The sequence below is a fragment of the Lepisma saccharinum genome, chromosome 1 (assembly GCF_977018435.1).
Source record: "Lepisma saccharinum chromosome 1, izLepSacc3.1, whole genome shotgun sequence".
Lineage (NCBI taxonomy): Eukaryota > Metazoa > Arthropoda > Insecta > Zygentoma > Lepismatidae > Lepisma > Lepisma saccharinum.
In genome coordinates, this window is record NC_139229.1 from 153,387,910 (window position 1) to 153,400,624 (window position 12,715).

At 39.4% G+C, this 12,715-nt stretch overlaps 1 protein-coding gene across 4 annotated transcripts in view; it reads right to left on the bottom strand.

The window, feature by feature from the left end:
* Nucleotides 1-12,715, bottom strand: part of LOC146002730 (uncharacterized) — a 79,460-nt gene that overhangs the window by 15,197 nt on the left and 51,548 nt on the right. The window lies entirely within an intron of this gene.

Sequence of the window (12,715 nt, forward strand, 5' to 3'; positions counted from 1 at the left end):
TACTTCAGCCTTATCATAAGCATAAAATATGCACAAACAAATATACTTTTCAGTACTGAAGACATGGATACCGTTCAGAAAAATGGAGTTTGTGGAATTATGCACGCACACGCGCACACACACACTTGCCTAACCTGAGCGCCAAAAAAACTAACGTTTAATAATGTAATAAATTGATTATTTTCAGTCACAAGCAGAATCAGCATGAACGTACATGCAAGATCAAGTTAACGCTTCTCAAATTATTGCACTTTACAAATTGTTGTCCAGGATACCCCTTCAACTGATGCCATTCAACAAGCAAATGAACTGTGTAAAATTTCAATTCAATTCAATGCCACAAAGCACTTCAACTTTCAAGATTTTTATCCCTTTCAAAGGACTAACGATTAAATAATTATATAATAAAAAATCCATATTGAAAATCCCTTATATTAGAAGTACACAGATTAGAGTACTGCTATTAACTGCAGAAGGAAAGGGCAGTTATTCTAAAAGTAGATGATCTTTTTCAAGTCCATTATTAAGAAAAATGTGTTCGGGTGTGGTTTAAGCAGGTTTTCTGAGTGCATCCTAGCTCAAGGTACAAAATCACAGGAAAACAATTTCATACGACATGTAAGGTAAAGTTTTTCCCGCGCTCATTGCACCATGCCATGTAGGCACAAAGGGAGATGTGAAGGTGTCCCAAATTTCTTTTTTTTTTTTTGCAAGTGATGTGATCAACACCACACAGATACCCATTAATTAGGGGCTGGGAATACTTCAGGGCCGCGCCATGCAGGATAGGTTTCAATGTTTTTTGGGGATTGGTGAAAAGGACGTGTGCTGCAATCAGAAAATGAATAAGAAACTGAGTGTAGGGCTTGATAAACGTAACCAAACGATAACCTTTGAAGTTGAACTCGGTTATATTTTACTATCTCCCCCTATTTATCAGAAGAGTTCCACGGCGTTCTATCTCGACTATCTTGTGCTTCCTGTGGAGGGGCAGGCATACGGGTAGCACAGCCAGCGAGGGCCGCGTGGCTGTCGCCATGCACCTGTCACTAAATTGCTTGTTCCCACGCCCACCTTCTCCCAACCAGGGCTTGCGAGGTCCGAAACGAGACCGCATTCATGATACAATCAGCGACTCGAACTTTCCAGGTTTGTTACCAGAAATCAATGTAGCCGTGAACCAACAATTAGCTATACTCTCGATGCATTAAGCCATTCTATACGAACACATTCTAAATGGTACATGCATTCAGGCCAATGCCAATATAAGTGATTACATCGATCGCATTTCATCAACAATCAGAATCTAGGTTGAGTATTAGAAAAGACGGAAAAACAAGTGTAGCATTTTCCCCATCTATCGATTTTACTTCGCCTTTATATCTACTGGGTTAATCGTGTCGATAAGGATGAATGATGAACTGGGTGGTGGAGCAAACACAATGACACACCCGTGACATAGAGAGGGTTCGAAAGCATCTCCGTTGGCGTGGTCGAAACGTCGTCGCCTTGAAATCAAGGGGTCGCGAGTTCGATACCCAGTGGAGAGACACAGTGGTTCGGATCGTACTTTGAACTGTAGGCCCAGTACCGATTAGCCTATTTGCGCGTCAAGTGGACTTAAAACAGAGTTCGATCTTGGCATCTCTGGCTTCGTAGACGCCAGTGTAGTGCCATGACGACTGTTTCGTATCTACGTTTGTCTTTATGTCGTTAAATTAATCTCGACGATAAAAATGATTGTTATTGTTCCGTGTTAGCAATAGTTACAACATATCCCTCCAGAGCTTTATATTTTAAGGACTTTTGTTACTGACGAGCTTGGTTTAAAACTGTTGAATGTCTGAAAACGTAGTGATTAACACTATTTACCTTCAATTAAGATGTCCCAAGTTCGATTCCCAGCGGGTGCTCTGAATTCCAATTTTAAACTGGAGTCTCAGTTCTGATAGCTTATCTGTACACGAAGACGATAAGATGTTGGCACCTGAGCATGGTATACGAACCTGTTCCTTCTGCGATTGCTCTTAGATTTCGTAAACGTGATGCCCTGAAATTAATTTTCAGCACGATTTTAGGTGTGATTTAGCTGTTTCCTAAGAACTCCTTCTGGCAACACTGACAGCCCTCGCATCAGATTCTTAAGGGGAAGAGTTACAGTTTCGCACCAGTTGTGTATTTATTTCGGTATCGTCCGAATGGGCACTGCTACTTAAAAAAATCCCGGCGTATGAGAGAGTATGAATTTCTCCCCATGTTGATGTTGGAAAAATATGATGAATTTGCAGACCCCCATGTATTCCTTGTGGGGTATCAATTTCAACTTCAAGTTACGGCTAATCAAATGGAAGTTTTGACTTTTCCGCCTGTCAATTAAATCTTCAAACTATCCTCTTTCCATTGATATATTTTTCTATGCCATCGCAAGTTTGATATTCCCAAGAGAACAAATAAAATAATGATCCCATAAGCGCAATGCATTTCTCGTTGCCTCGTACAGCCATCCTGGTAGTGTTGCCGAACCTGATGCGCATAAAATTTTAACCTAAATGAAGTTAGAACTGACTTTCAAGTAGCTAGATTTACGAAGACTGTATAAATTGCCTCCTAGGGCAATTTTAGGTGTCTAAGAGTGGGGGGCTGTTATTACCGTTACCTTTAAAGTGATGACAATTTATTCTTAATTTTCACCGTCTAGATCCGGCGGCATTACCAATCTCAATAGTCCACCAATGATCGTATGAAATCGAAAATAAAAGTATTCCCGGATAACAATATTATGTCATCTTCACGTCAGCCACGGCGCTATAAAGAAGTAAGAGGAGGTGGGGCGACTCAGCCAATATAACAATATCACGTCACGTGCAAAATGTACATATATGGTAAAAGTTGTCTATATTGGCCGGAGCCAGTGATGGCATTATAGTGGGGCATGAGGGCGGGCGCTCCAGTTCACAGCCAAACGAGTGAACGAAAGAGCCAGATCTAGCTCCAAAAGAGCTAAGTTGGCAACAGCGCCGCGGAGGGAAGAGCGGGGAAGAGCCTCGCGGAAACTGTTCCTCATGCTCTTAACTAACATACCAAAGTCCTTCGATAATCAACTCACTATGCAATACGGCCACATAAAAATTTAGATCTAAGTATTGGGAATACATGGTGGGGTTGAATTCTAAGCCCGCCCTTATTGCCACCACTGCGTGGACATATAGGGTGTTGGCCACTGTATTGCATTTCAGCTTTCAATCGTACAAGTCGGACAAAACAAGTGTCATTGCAGGCAAATTTATCTGCTCATGCACATTAAGCATCTAGACGAGCATAGAAAGTTAATCACTTATTGTTAGCTACAATTCACTTTTGCTGGTAATTGTACATGCGTGGGGTTGAAGCAAACAAACCAATCGATCTCTCTTTTTTAACAAATGACTGCCAAGAAGTGGACCAGGGCAGTCAACCCGACGCACGAAACAGACTCATTCGGGCCAAGAAACACAGGTTAACTCCGTGTCCTTATCTGCAACCATTTGTCAAGAATTTGTAACGCCCAATAGCAAAGGAAAGGACGACCAACGAGCAAAAGAATAGTTTCTGATGAACTGATAGTCGAGATACCAACGCAGCAGTTCCTGTTCATCAACTTTCGCGCATTTTGGCCATACCAAAAACCCACGCGCATTCCCCAAGTTCACACATTCTTACAGAAAACCGGTAAAGCCGTTTTCCTAAGTAGTTCTTTGAACAGAAATAACTGTGATTGCCCAAATGTGGGAGTTGAAAAGTGAAGATCTTCCGTGAGAATGTTTCAATTCCTTTTCCTCGTTCTGGGTTACATAACGTTGCGTACTTGTGGTTGTACTGTTAGGTTAACCTCAAGGAGTACAGTGGTTTTTCAAGATATATTATTATCTTCAAATATTGTTTTGGTTTAAATATGAATAAATATAGTAGAATCACTGTAGAAACATTGATTCTGCCTAACCTAATCATGAGATGAAATGTCACTCATACGAATGATGTATATGCATATGTTTTTTAAAATAAAATTTTGTGACCATCTTTTTCGATTCTATTATAAAAATACCGTTGTTTCAGAACAGCGTACTCAGAGAATCTATTTCCTATTTACACTTGAAATCAGCACCGAATGGCATAGAACTAACCTTATATATATATATATATATATATATATATATATATATATATATATATATATATAAAATTAAAAAAGAATTCGCACACTCCCTGTATGTGACCTCACCCAATCTGTATCTTATGATCTCACCTGTATGTATTCACCTTGGGAAAATATAAATCTATGCCCATTTATAAAACAGTAACTGCAGCGACCAAGCTATTGAAGAAGCGCGTTCACCGTTGGAACCGGAAAATTCCAAGACACACACATTCGCAACAGAAAGGTCAATCGATCATGTCCGCACTTTGGCAGAAATGGCCGGGAATAAGAAAATATCACAGCGTCTGGAGTTCAACGCATCCATCAAGGGGACGGAGTTGGCTTGTAAAGTCGACGGCGCGATGGAAAAAGCACGGCGGTCGAAAAGAACCTTGAAAACGCCCGCCAATCAATCACGTTGCGTTCCTCACAAACCAACATTTGGAAGTCGTTCATCGACTGCTTCCTATATCGGCAAACAGAAATAGACCCCATACATCATGCGCTCAAACTCTAAGATTGAGAAAAGTTTCGATGCAAAGTCACCTCTTCCCCTCTTTTCTTTTCAACTCGGAGTGCGAGAAAACACGTACCCAGTGGCGCAGGAACGGGGGGGTACAGGGGTACATTGTACCCCCTCAAATTTTTGAAGGGGGGGTACTGTACCCCCCTAAATCCGAAAATCCCGTTGTACCACCTGTACCTCCCTTAGATAATTTGACACGCAAGGTGCTACTGTTAAAGGAACATATTTTCAATTCGCTCAATAAAAAAGGTTTAGGTATATTCTTTATAACTTACAAGCATTATCTAATTTATCTTACTTAGCTACCACAGAAATTCAAACCATTGTAAACTTATTCTACTACACTGTGCTTGCTACTATGTAGTTAGTTCATTGACCTGTATTCTTGGAAACCTCTTTAAGGAGATGAAAATTGTGTAAATTTCTGTGAAAGAGTTTACTCTCAGAAAATCACGCTCCAGATGAATGCTCCTTTGCGTAAGGTGGGGGTGGGGGGGGGGTTACACTTTTCTAAAGAAATGGTCGCGTCGATTCAAAGATAATATATAAATCTTCATCAGAAGAGCATATGACTGACCTTTTCTTTTGGGTTTTTCAAATGGAATTTTCCGAAACGAAATACTTACACAAATGACACGCGACATTGGGGGGTACAATGTATTCCTGTACTTCATAACTTTGTAAGAGGGAAAACTATACTTAAACCTATATATTAAGATATTTTTGAATATAGAGATGATACTGAGACAAGAAAAGTCTGTGTTTCCTCTCAAATTTCGAAACGAGACTGAAATAAATCTCTGTAAAATCAAAGCGAGGCCATACTTGATGTCCGAGATGATCTCGTTCGAAACTCTGGTATCATATTTGAAGAAATTGGTAAAAATAAATTTAAATTACTGTGTGTCTTATCAGACATACCAAGCGTTTAAATTTATTGACTTATTTTTTTTTCAAAATGTCCTGTATTTTGTTTACTGTAATTGCAAAGTTAATGCATTAGTAATAATTGCGAGCCTGTGCTGCCAGGTTTAATGTATTTATAATATAATTCCGAATTTCAACGGTTCACAGCATCGAAACAAGATATAAAGCAGAAAAACGTTATTAAGAAAAGTTTTGCTTTAATGACATATACGTTGTGAAACTTTGAGTGGTGACACAATGTACGTGTTGCTTATACTAAACATTTCGTGGGTCAGGACGAGATATCTCGCCTTGTAATTGAAGGATCCAACATGCACTGAGCTTTGGATTCCACTTTAAACTGCAGATTCAGTCCCGATTAGCCCATGAAGTGGATATAAAGTACATAGAATAAGTTCAAACAACTTCTGAGTGAACACCGAAACACAAACAAGAACGAGAAATACCTCAGCACACCGGAGGGCCTCCCCGATGGCGGAGTGGTAGCGTCGTCGCCTTGTAATCAAAGGGTTCCGGGTTCGATATCCGGTGGAGGCACGTGGCACAGTGTTTCGGATCCCGATTAGCCTAACTGTGCATAAAATGGACTTAATACACCAACTTAAACAAACTCAAACTCACCACACATGAGACGAGATGAGGCTGTGACAATTCTCCTCTCGTCTCATCTCGATGTCATTCCTAGGTCAAATGAAAGGTTCCCCTTTCCTAGACATTAGAACAGGGTGCAATTTGTGATTTTATCAGAGGACGACAACTTTCTTTTACCTAAGTATTAGATATAGTACTTAGAATTGGACATTAATCGCTTAAAACCTAATTTTGATATCGAATGCAACACAAATACAACGCCATTTGAAGTTAAACCCTAAAGTCAAACTGGAAGAAAATTACATTAGTCAAATGAATGCACGGGATAAATGAGACTCGCTGCAGGTCCTATGGTTTGCCAGTTCGCTTGTCAAGGCCACTGTGTTATCTTCATTCAATTTCTTGCAAATTTTTCTGTATGAAGCAATGCACTGGGGGTATAAGGAAAGTAAAAGTATGTTTAAAACTTCTAAATTATTTTTCTAATCAGTTAAGGTTAGGTTTATGACATTTCACATTCGGTTGGTAGATATTGGTAGATTTTTGATTGATTTCACAAGGTCTTTGAGCAAGATGGGAATGTTTGATTGAATGATTTGGTTTATTATACTTCAAATTTCAGCCACTTCTGGCTAATAGCGAAGATGAGGATGAGTGATGGTATGATGGAATTGATGAAGGGACACTCACAAATAACACCCATGCCCAAGCCGGGATTCGAACCGGGAACCTCCGGCGTCGTAGAACGATATGTTAATCACTCCGCCACGGGGGCTGGCGAGGTGGGAATGTGTTTTGGATTTTCTTTGTAGATGCGAAAATATTTAACTGTGACGCGCACATGCTTTTGCTTGCATTAAAGTTCACCTTTTCACGAAAACGAGGAATTGACAAGTCACCTTAAAACATGCATGTACGATGCATTTAATACTACTAAATACGAAAGGAAACCTTGGCCGGCTCTTCAAATTATCCACCGAAGATTGAAAAGAGAAATAAAACAACTTTCGAGCGTTTGGCTTTTCCTTGCTTGCTCTGAGATCTGAAGGATTTCGGTTTTGTATATATAATGATAGTATTTTCAGTGCTTGAAGAACGTCGTTAGGCACACATAATTATGTTACAAATAAATACTTTGTCAAATGTTTTACAAACATTCCAAACCTAGACCTCTTACGAGTTGATCGGGAACCATCTCAACTCAATATTTTTTTAAAAAAATACAACACCCTATAGATGTCTGAGGAAATACCAAATACATGGCTTCTAAAAGGCATTGGATGTGGTACACATCTGCCATAAATTATTTAAATATATTTTTATGCTTAGCTATGGGACGTTAAAATTAAAATGAACTGAACTGCTATGGACTCTATAAGTATGATATATTCAATAATATGGTTTCTATATCCAGTTGGTGAGAGACGATTATTCCTGGTTGGGATGGCTGAAGATAGAGGAGAGGGGGGAATCCTCCTCAGACCCTTTAATCTCTGTATCTTTGTTCGCAATTTTCACATTTCGAACTCCTGATATTCCGTTTCGTTAAATTCAAAACGAGCCCATGAACAAGGTCCAGAGCTTTATATTTTTCAGGATTGTTATTCGGTTAAAATCTGTTTTTAAAATGACAATAAATACTAAGGAAAACAAAGGAATAAAAATTATTTATGCCAATTTTTAATTTAAAAAAACAGGAAATTCGTGTGCTGTTCTAGAATGGAATATTTCCGATGCCTTCACATTATACCTATAGGTACTACCTTTGAAGTAGTACTATATGCTTAGTATATATATATGCGCGCGCGCGTGTGTATATATATATATATATATGGGAGGCTGAATTTTGTACCCCCCCAAATGAAAAACGTTCCTGCGCCACTGCACGTACCTGTAGTGAATCGAGTTAAACCTGAGGTTACGGCATGGCCATCATTAGCAACACTACTTCAAAGCGGTGTCGTACCTCAATTTCGAGCGTGTTTTGATTCCTGACACCGCCTGTAGGGGGACTCAATCAGTGGTGACGTTACAAGGGGAGCCAGGATGGACCAAGACCCTGTGAAAAGTGGCTACGCCGAAATGTGCTGCAATTAGTAAAAATCGCTATTCATAAATCAACTTGGAAAGAACGTAGACATTTGTTGATGTACATGTTAAAGATCAGTATTTCCAAAGAATAACTGTGGCCTTGGACGCAAATAATACAAAAAGAAAAACAGTTACCCCCGAAATAAATAGGCCACAAAAACACCGACCCACTTCCCTCGTGCGTACGTGGGCTTAGATTTTACCGATATTATGAAGCAAAATCAGGATATAAAAATCAGCAAGTTATGCACCTAAATACCAAGGCAAGGCAGCACATCGTATCGTGGATTGCAATCTCAGGAAACAAAGTTGGGAATCACGTGCTGAATCTTTTCGGAACCACTAAAAAAATCTCAGCTATCACAAAAGCGTGCCTAGGTTCAATTTGGCTTATCGGTTAGGAGGAAACTTTGATCTGAGCTCTCAATATGATCCGTGTCAATAGCAAACTCTACGTGCGTGATGTCAACGAGACTGGCGCATAGCTGTATTATTTTTTTAAAAAAAAAACCCAATAAAAACGCATTTCAAGGATTGTTAGTTGCAGTGTCAAAATTTAACCCAACACCTTGTATACTGAGTTAGATTTTAATTTTATTTACAAAAAATTCAATTCTTGTCATTTCACATTGGAATGAACTAAAATCATAAAATAAAGTTTCCAACTCATTTTAAAAAACCACATTCCCTGAGTTTGCAAGGTTTTCCAGGTACTTCTAAATTTCTTTCCAGAAGGGCTCTCCGATAATTTTTTTTTAGAGAATGGCATTCTGATATGCTGGTGCAAAGGTTGTCAACTGCCTCGAATTTCGTTCGGATGGGTTCAGGATGGACGAAGTATTTTGAGGTTGTCGCTGCTTCGATAGTCATGGTTACAAAGATTCTTTCTTTCCCTTTTCCTTTTTTTTCTATCTCTGTTCTTCTATCTCTTTTTTCATCCTACGTTCATTTCTCTACTTCTCTTTTTGTTTCTTACTTCCTCCAACTCTCTCTTTCTTCCTTCACCTGTTTCTCTCTCTCTGTCTGTGTAGGGGAAAGTCGTACAGTACAGACCATGGCCATTTCTCGCACCAGAGTTAGATTAACAGCACTTTACAGACACACACGAAGAATATTATAGCCGTACATTATATACTTTGGGAACTACGATTTGTCGGGACGACAATTTTCTATACCCTGGAAAAATTGTAATATTTTTATTTTAGTCCATAATGAGGTCTTATCAAAAACTTTATGAGAAATCATAACCTGTCCGTAATTAAGCACAAACCCTGCTGTAGATCACTGTTTTCACATTTGCATTTTGTTCACACTAGCCGAAATTATGCCAACAAAAACTTTTGATGGTCGGTACTGCACGACCTTCCCCTATGTGATTCAACTTTTACTAAAATTGTTCCGAAACTACCTCATGTAGGCTATTTGGGCGGGCGGGAAGGGGTGACATAAGACTATTTCACGGTGGGCTAGAGCCCCCTTACCCACCCGGTGGTGACCCTCCTGCCTTGCATTGCGAAAACAAAGCGATGTACATTACGAGGAACAATTTGCGTTTATGCAATTTATGCATCTCACACTGCGTATTTATTAACGACAACGTGTCTGTTCTTCACATGGAGCTTTCATGAGGTCAGATGTCATCGATCGTGGTCGCTTGTTTCCTTGCGATTGATCAAACTAAGAAGTGCTGTTTTTAAACTATTTTAATTTTACGGTACTTTACTTTTAACAACAGCCTAATTATCATATGATTAATTCTGTTCTCGCAAACGGGGCATTCGTCCGTGGCCACCTTTTCCTCAAAGGCTAGATTTCCCAGAAGGCTGCACGCATGGGCCCGAATGCTTGAAGGAGTCCGCCCTTGACCCGTTTGATCGCTCTCCTAATTATTCAGCCACATTGGAAAGAGCCGCACACAATTCGGGAGCCACGGATGATTCAGAGAAGTCGTGCGATCGATTCGGGGGAAGAAACTGGGCTACACGCGACAGAATGCAAATGAGCAAGTGCAGGAGGATCACGCATGGACAGTACCATCCCGTCTCTCACTAACTAGAGAGTTGGGAATTAATGACTACTTGCTTTGAGCGTCCCTGCTACCTGTCTGATTTTCACTTCCCGTTCTTTGTGAGCGTTCCTTCATCAATTTCAGCATATCAACATTCATCCTCATCTTCGCGATTAGGCAAAAGGGGCAGAAAAGTAAAGTAAAATGAACCAAATCAATCAATCCAGTGGCCAGCGAGGCTTTTTCAGTACTTTCTACAAATCTTCCGTTTCTCATAAAATTGAATACTGTTTTTCGTTTAAGTCCATGGCATGTCCCGCAAATATAACTAGCTAAACTCCGGTCTAAATTTCTTCCTACAGTTATTGCTCACTCTTGGTGATAGACACAAACTTACCAATCACGTATTTCTACATCAACGGCAACATCAGTAGCAAGTTACTACTTCAAGAAATTCACTCTCGAGTGCCTGCCGTCTCTCACTATCCGTAGCATCAAAATTTTCGCCTGTCCAATGCCAAAATTATGCCATAATTGTTCCACAGATTACACAGTGAATATACAATGATATCTCAAATCAACTATATATTTTTGCAAATGTTGTTGTGTAAGAATATTAAGTCACTTATCCATGCGTAATTTTATTTTATCAGGGATCCCACTGACCTGGAAAAGTCAGGGAAATCAAGTGAAAATGTTATGGAAAGTCGGGAAACTTGGTAAAAACGTTCAAAAACGAAAAAAAATCAGATAATTAAAATGTTTACTTGGATTTGAAAGCTGAGAAAACATTTAAATTGTTCTCCCAATATATTTTCTTAAAGGAATATTTCATACAAAGTGCTCTTCTTCCATTATTAGTTTCAATCATGTTAAATGACCTTGATTCGTCTTATCAACATACAAAGTTGAACATATTGTGCTTATTTATGAATATATTAATCATTATAGAGTTGTCCAGTTGTTTACTATATTTCGTTGAATACTTCTAAATTTTGTTCAGTACATCGAATCTGTAATTTGAATACATACTCGTACAGTAAATAAAATTATAGATATTGTCACTGGTGCTTCTTATTCTTAATCTTGTGCATGTCAACTTTACTATGATTGAAACCCAATAGACGCAATTACAAACAAAAATTGAAAATGATGTCCTTTTCATTAGAAGAAAAAAATCATGTCGACCAATTTCGCCCACTTCATGCACCGAGGCTAATCGGTTCTGGGCCTACAGTCAGGCCAGGCATCGAGGGATCCAGCACTAGTCCATCTCCAAAGAAGGGCCACAAATGAAACAAATGAACTACTGGATGTGACGAAAAAGCTTATAAGAAACACTTAACCACGTGGTATAATCTGACCTCTGGGAAAACACGAAAAGGTCCACACTCTTTTAAAGGTAATCCAGAATATGTAACTAAGTAGAAACAAATACACAAGTAACCTATCCAAAACTTGCATACAATGAAGCCACACAAGTTTGACGTATTGGATAGCAAGAAACAGACGAGTATGTCAACTGAATTGATTGGGTACCAACGAGCACCAAGAATTCAATATCCTACGACGGATGCAACCCACACAACAACAGGTTGTTTGACGGGTTGCAGCACGCCACTTCTCCATACGACTTACTGTATGGGTCTAACAAAAAATATCTTGTAACACCCTTGGGGATGGAGAAATGGGGGGGGGGGGTCCGAACGCTTTTAACCTTTGGAAACCGATATTATCTTTAAAAATACCAAAAACATATGACGATCAACTGGAGCTTACTACGGGAGGAGGGGACAGGGGAAGGGGTGAAGTAGAAGTCACAGAAGTAAATTTTATGAAGTTGCTGTAATTACACTGTAGCCATTATTTTACCAGCCTTTTGTTAATCTCTCCTTATCTATTTCTCCTCATTTTGAGGGACCTCCCCGATGGCGCAGTGGTAGCGTCATCGCCTTGTAATCAAGGGGTCCCGGGTTCGATACCCGGTGGAGGTGGATTCCACTTTAAACTATAGGTCCAGACCCAATTAGCCTTATTGTGCATAAATTGGACTTAAAACACAAACTCAATCAATCAATCAATCCTCATTTTGAAAGAAACTAAGGCGAAATGGAAGGAGATTTGTTACAATCCCATCAACCCATCTTGAGCACGTCATTGGTTTACACATAATATTTTAATCTTTTAGGAATTTATTTCATAATACAGAACATTTTCTCCATACCTAGGTATAAGTGCTGAGTAATGCATAAACAAATAAAACGCTGAAATATTCTAAATATGCTCGAGCATATTCCGATGTTGCCAAATTTCACTTTCCTACTCGGTTACAAAGTTCGGCAAAAAGTAAAGTATCTTATTGGGCGCCGCTTTTTCTGCCACTTTGGGTTAACGGCGA